Here is a 5810-nt window from a genome sequence, read left to right as displayed (position 1 = left end):
GGCAGTGTCCCGATGAGTTGAGCTCTGAGGTGTTGTCGTCACAATTTTATCATTGCAGTTCTGGAATACCTGAGTTCGCCGACATCGAAAATCTCCTTTATGCAGTTGTTGGTGAGATAACCTCGACGCCACCCAGTACTGGGGCGGGAGTTCGGGAGTATTTCCATAACTCGTATAACGGATGCTTTTCGAAGGTTGAGGTAAACGATTTCCGAAGGTTTCTTGGTTATGTGTTGAAGGATGGATACAGCTGGATGTAGGATTTGTTAGTTTATAAGTGGGAATTCAAGTATATCATAGGAATTCTTTCCAACAGACACATGATACGATATGGGATCTATCATATGTTTGTTTCCGGTTTATTCTGCAAGCCAATCCTTTTGTTTCGTTTTGAGTTGTGGTATTCGAGTTGCTTCAATGTCAAGTGTTGATTCCATACCTTTTCTAAGTGGTGTTATTATATTCCTATGTGAATTATAATCCTTCTTGATCATCAAATTTGTCATCTCAATTTCTTCTCAACCGGCGCGCTTCTCTTCAAGTTATGCCGATCCATTCAACATTGCAAGATCGTTTATCACTTCTTTTCAACGGTGTTTGTTTCATCCGTCCCAAATTGCCTTTGTTTTCCCGCCCTCCCACCCTTTTATTCAAGGACTCATATTTCTTAATAAAGTATCCATCTTATTGATGTGAAGTCTCTCCATTCTTTTCCGTCAATATTCTTATCCGGTGATTCTCATGAAGATTCTAACGGAGCTTCAAGTTCGTCATTCTCCGTTCTCTTTCTTCTTCGGTGGATTCAAGTCAAGCTTTGTTGATCATATCATTTTCCTCGTTCCAAATGTTTTCCCATGTTGGTGCACCTCTTAATCATTCACCTCTCGCTATTCATTTGTTCTGGAGTGCTGAAGATATCTCAGAAGGTTCACGTTTCCATTATCAATCTGTTCAGGATATCTCGAGGTCGTTATCTCATTCTAGCCAATTAATTCAACCAATGCAATATATTTCAAGCAAACGTTCAACGATGTTTCTTTTGAGTGGGCCCTAACCCACAGGTCTTTTCCCAGGATCTTACCTAACTCTTCTAATTTTACCGGAGCTATTCTCAAATCTTCTAAAGTTTGATGTAAGAATGAATTATCATCAGTCAAATGCCTTTCTCCATGATCTTTCAAATTCTTTTCATCGTTGGCTCAACCTTTCGAATTTTTATTTTGGAGTGCCTCATAAATTCTCAGTGGTGGTTCTCGTCATCATTCTCAACATTTGAAGACCGAAGAAGAGTTTCTCTGCAATCATATATGTTCTCTTGAAGATTTTTGGTGCTAGCCTTATGCCATCATCTCATAATTGTTTTCGATTGTGAGAATTCTTTTCACCCATCTGGAGCAATTCAAGAGTCTTTTCAGTTTGATTCTTTGGAGCCCATCATTTCGGGTTTATTCATTCCCAACTTTCAGCTCTCGTTCTCCAAATCTGACCGGTGCTTCGCTCAAATATTCTCTAATAAGTTCATGATCTCTTCGTTCTCTTGCATCTAATTCTCTCAAGTATCTTCGTTCTTTTTATAATTCTTCCCAGTGTTTCTTTATCTTCTTCGTTCATTTTCAATTCTTACGGTGGTTCATTCAAGAGTTCTCTTCCATGGTTATCATGCTAATTCATTCGTTCTTTCCAAGCCTGTGGTGGATCGTTGAAGACCTTCCTCAATTTTGCGCTATATCTATCTTCATCCTTGCTACGAGAATAAGTAGTGTGCCAAATCTGTTGATTGTCATCAATTTAAATTGGTGAAGGATAAGCATAGTGTAATTCTTATTTTTGCTTCATCCAAGTGATTAATTCCTTCTTCCGGAGATCATTCACTATATCAACTTGTCGGTGCTAAGTTGTTCATCTTTTGTTTCCAGAGTTCCAAGCTCTCTCAGTTAAATCGCCGCGAAGCTCCATCTAAATCATTGCAAGGCTTCTACCAGAGTTCTTCATGGAGGCTCTACATGGTAGTTCGTTAAGGATTCCTCTCGAAGCTAAGATCCACCAAGCTATACTCTTAAATAAACATGGTGTTCAACACAGGCCTTGTTTTGAGGAGTTCAAGCTTTCTCCATCTTCCATTCCGAAGTGCAGTTCTTCCTATCTTATATTTTGCGGTGGTGTTATGTCATTCTCGGTAATTTTCCCTTCGTGTTTCATGATTCACAAGTTCAGGAATGAGATATTTAAACCCATCATTTTCTTCCTTGGAGTTATCTTGGTATAGATTTCACCTAAAGCCTTCCATGGGGAATGTTGCTCTTTGTGGTGATTATCTATGATCCAAGTTTTATCCTTATCACCTCGGTGGAAGAAGCTTTATATCTTTCCTAGCTCACAATCAAATCTTTTTCCGTTTGTGGCAGAATCGCAACTCAAGTTAGAGAAGTTTTTATAAGCCCACAAGCAGCTTATTGTTTTCGTGGTTGATTTTTCTTTCAACAACTCCGTTCAAGACTTCTTCGTGAGGATGTTCCTTTCAAATTCAATTGTGGCAGAAGTTGCCTTTTTCTTGTCCATTCTACGATTCCAATGATCTAACTTATATTCTTTTCTTCCGGAGGCATTGTGATGTTGCTCTCTTTGACACATCATCTTGTTTTGTCAAGATCGTGTTCAATTCCTTCCATTTACAGTCGGAGTGATGTCCAAATTATACCATTCTTAATCCTTCTCTATCTTGGTTTAACCGGAGTGATTTCAATATATATCTTGCCTTTCAACCTACAAGGTTCTCGCGATGTTCCTTATCCCTCTTTTATAACGAAGTGTTTCCAACTTCTTGCATCTTTGTTGGATTCCTCCTTTCAATTTGTTTAACCTCTCAAGGTTGGTTGGTTTCACACTTTTGTCAAATAAGCAACTTTGTTTTACCTCTTCCGCTTCTCTCCGATGCCATCCCAGATCTCGGGACGAGATCCTCTTGTAGTGGTGGAGTGTTGTGACGCCCCGAGACCGTTGCGCCAGGTGTTTTCCAGTTATTCGATGTCGTTGCCATGTCTTTCGCTTGCGTGTTGCATCTTGTCATGTCATCATGTGCATTGCATCATCATGTTTTCAAAACTTGCATTCGTCTGGGTTTCCCAGTTCTATCCGTTGCCCGTTCTGAGCCAAGACACACTTGCACGTGCCCGCGGCATGTCCGAAATAGTATTTTATAAGTGGCCGGAAAATGTTCTTGGAATGGGTTGAAAGTTGGCATGCGGTGTTGTTACGTTGTTAGTAGGTCGCCTGCCAAGTTTCATCACATTCGGAGTTCGTTTGACGCCCCAACGGATAACTATAGCGGCAATAGTCGTCGGTCTATCGTCGGACGTTTTCGGTCTCCGAAACCTGTTGCCGGGTTTTCCCTCTCTTTCCTCCCTAGACCATCTACACAGTCCAGTGCCTACCGCCAAGCCCAACCTAACCTCTCTCGTCAGCCCGCGGGCCTCCTCGGGCACGTGTCCGAAACTGTCCCGAACCCGACCCGGATAGTCGTCACCGTTGGGTCCGGATCATCCCCAAACATCTACAAAACATCTTCGGTCTCGTATTTGGACTCCCTAGCCTATTCATTCTCGTTCATCGGATTTCGATTGGATGATCCAAACTCCCCTCTTTATCACATATATAGTCCAACCCTAACCCCTACTTGTCCCATCCATCCTCCTCGCCGCCGCCACCTCCTAGGCCTATCAGGATCTCACCCCAGCTTCTCCCTCCCTCATTTCTTCCACCAATCCAACCGCATCTACACAAATCAAATCTTGTCTTCCTTGATTTCTGTGCCAACCCAATCACCCACAGCCTCGCTCGATCCAGATCGAGGGAATCATGGCTCCGACCACCTCCCTCGATTTGCGCCACCGCCCAACCACTCCCTCCAACCAATGCCTACCTCCTCGTCCCCGTGCCGCAGCAGTGGAGCAGGAGCCCTCGCGCCCGAACCTCACCGACTCTGCAGGCCGCGCCCTCCGGCGACTCCGCCGCCGGCGGCCACGACCAGGACCGGCCTCGTCCCGCTCCTCTCCTCCTCCTGTTTTTCCCTTTATCTCTCTCTCTCTCATGGTGGTCCTCTCTCTCTCCTTCCCAGGAACGAGCAGGAGCTCGCCCAAGCTCCATGGCACCACCGCCGTCGTCCTGCTTCGTCCGGCGACCTCCGAGAAGTGCCACCCACCGGATCTCCTCGAGCTCGCCTCGCCCCTATGCCTAAGTCCCGCGTCGCCAAGCCGCCTCCCTTCCCTCGAGTCCGTCCAGCTCCGCCATCCACCGTGGGCGTGGAGCTCGTCGGCGTCGTCCTCGTTGCCATCCAAGCCCCGTCGCCGTTTGCCTCATCGTCACCGGCTCCAGCCGCTTCTCCGGCAACCTCCATCTCGGAGCTGCTGCCTCTGCCCGAGCTTCCTCGCCATGCTCTGGCGTCCTCCGCCCGAGGACCAACGCTATTGTATCCTCCATGGCGCTCGGCCTCTTGCAGCTTCTTCGGGCTTCGTCCGCGGCCTCACGCGCGCCGCTGTCCAGGAACCCCAGTGCCGCCCTGCTTTACCTCACCGTACCAAAAGAAACGAGCTCCAGGGACGCACGTCTCCGTGCAGCATCGGCCGCCGCTGGGAGCCTCACCTCGCGCCGCCCGGGTTCTGCGTCCCCTGTCGGACCTCCCCTGCTTCGCCTTGGTCCGCCATCGCTACCCTTTGTGCCACCCTGTGCCAGGCCCTAGCAGCCGCCAGCGACCTCTGCTCGCTCTGCATCGAGCAGAGGAGCTATCGTGACTCCCTCAAGCTCGCCTCCTTGTTGACCCGATCCGGCGCCAACGTGGACAAACGCCCCAGGCCCAGCTCGCCCTCCATCTCCTAGCGCCAGATCCCACCTTCACCGACTGGGCCTCAGCCCGTGGTGAGCAGCCCAGCTCCTTCAGATTCGGCCCGATAGTTTTTTTCCTTTGCACTGCAATTTGCTAATTATCCAAGGACACCAGTTCTGTAGTTTAGTCCCTAGAATCATGCATCTAATAACTTCTCACCCATGCATCGGAATTAAATACCTTATATATGTAAAGTGCTTAGAATTTTGTGTAGGTTAATAATATCCAACTTTCATCCATGTTAAAAATGTTTAAAGTGCTATTTGTTTAAATTTGCTTAAATAACTTGTTAAAATGCTTTAATTCATAACTTAATAACCGTAGCTCGGTTTTTAATAAATTATATATGTAAATGGGGTAGAAAATGCCTAGTTTAACATGGTGCACTTTTCATGCATGTTTAACAACTATAAAATATGCTTTAGGGCAGAATAGTATCAAATCTAATATATGCTCATGAGGATTTCTCCGGACTTGTTGCTTGTTGTTCCGGCCTCATTTAAACTTGTCTAGATAGGTAGTTTATTTATGCTTTACCTCTTGCCATGCTAACCAACATTTAATATTGTTGATTACATAAACGGGAGAGAACTAAATAAGTCATGTGGTGTTTCGTCAATATGCAACTCATTGCATATTGAGCTCCACTTAATTTGTAGGATTGTTTGTGCATTTTGCCATGCCATGACATGCCTCATTAAACCGGACATGTATCATACTTGGTTGTGCATCATGCCATGCTTATGTGATGGTTGTTTACTATGATGCTTATTTCTTTTCGGGTTGCTTCTCTCGTTAGCTTCAGTTTCGTTCCAGAGTTGTGAGGATCCGTTCGACTACGTCCATTTGTCTTCTTCGTGGACTCATTCTTCTTCCTTGCGGGATCTCAGGCAAGATGACCATACCCTTGAAATCACTTCTATCTTTGCTT

This window comes from Triticum aestivum, chromosome 1A, assembly GCF_018294505.1.
Source record: "Triticum aestivum cultivar Chinese Spring chromosome 1A, IWGSC CS RefSeq v2.1, whole genome shotgun sequence".
NCBI lineage: Eukaryota > Viridiplantae > Streptophyta > Magnoliopsida > Poales > Poaceae > Triticum > Triticum aestivum.
Note: the sequence above shows the minus strand (reverse complement) of the source record.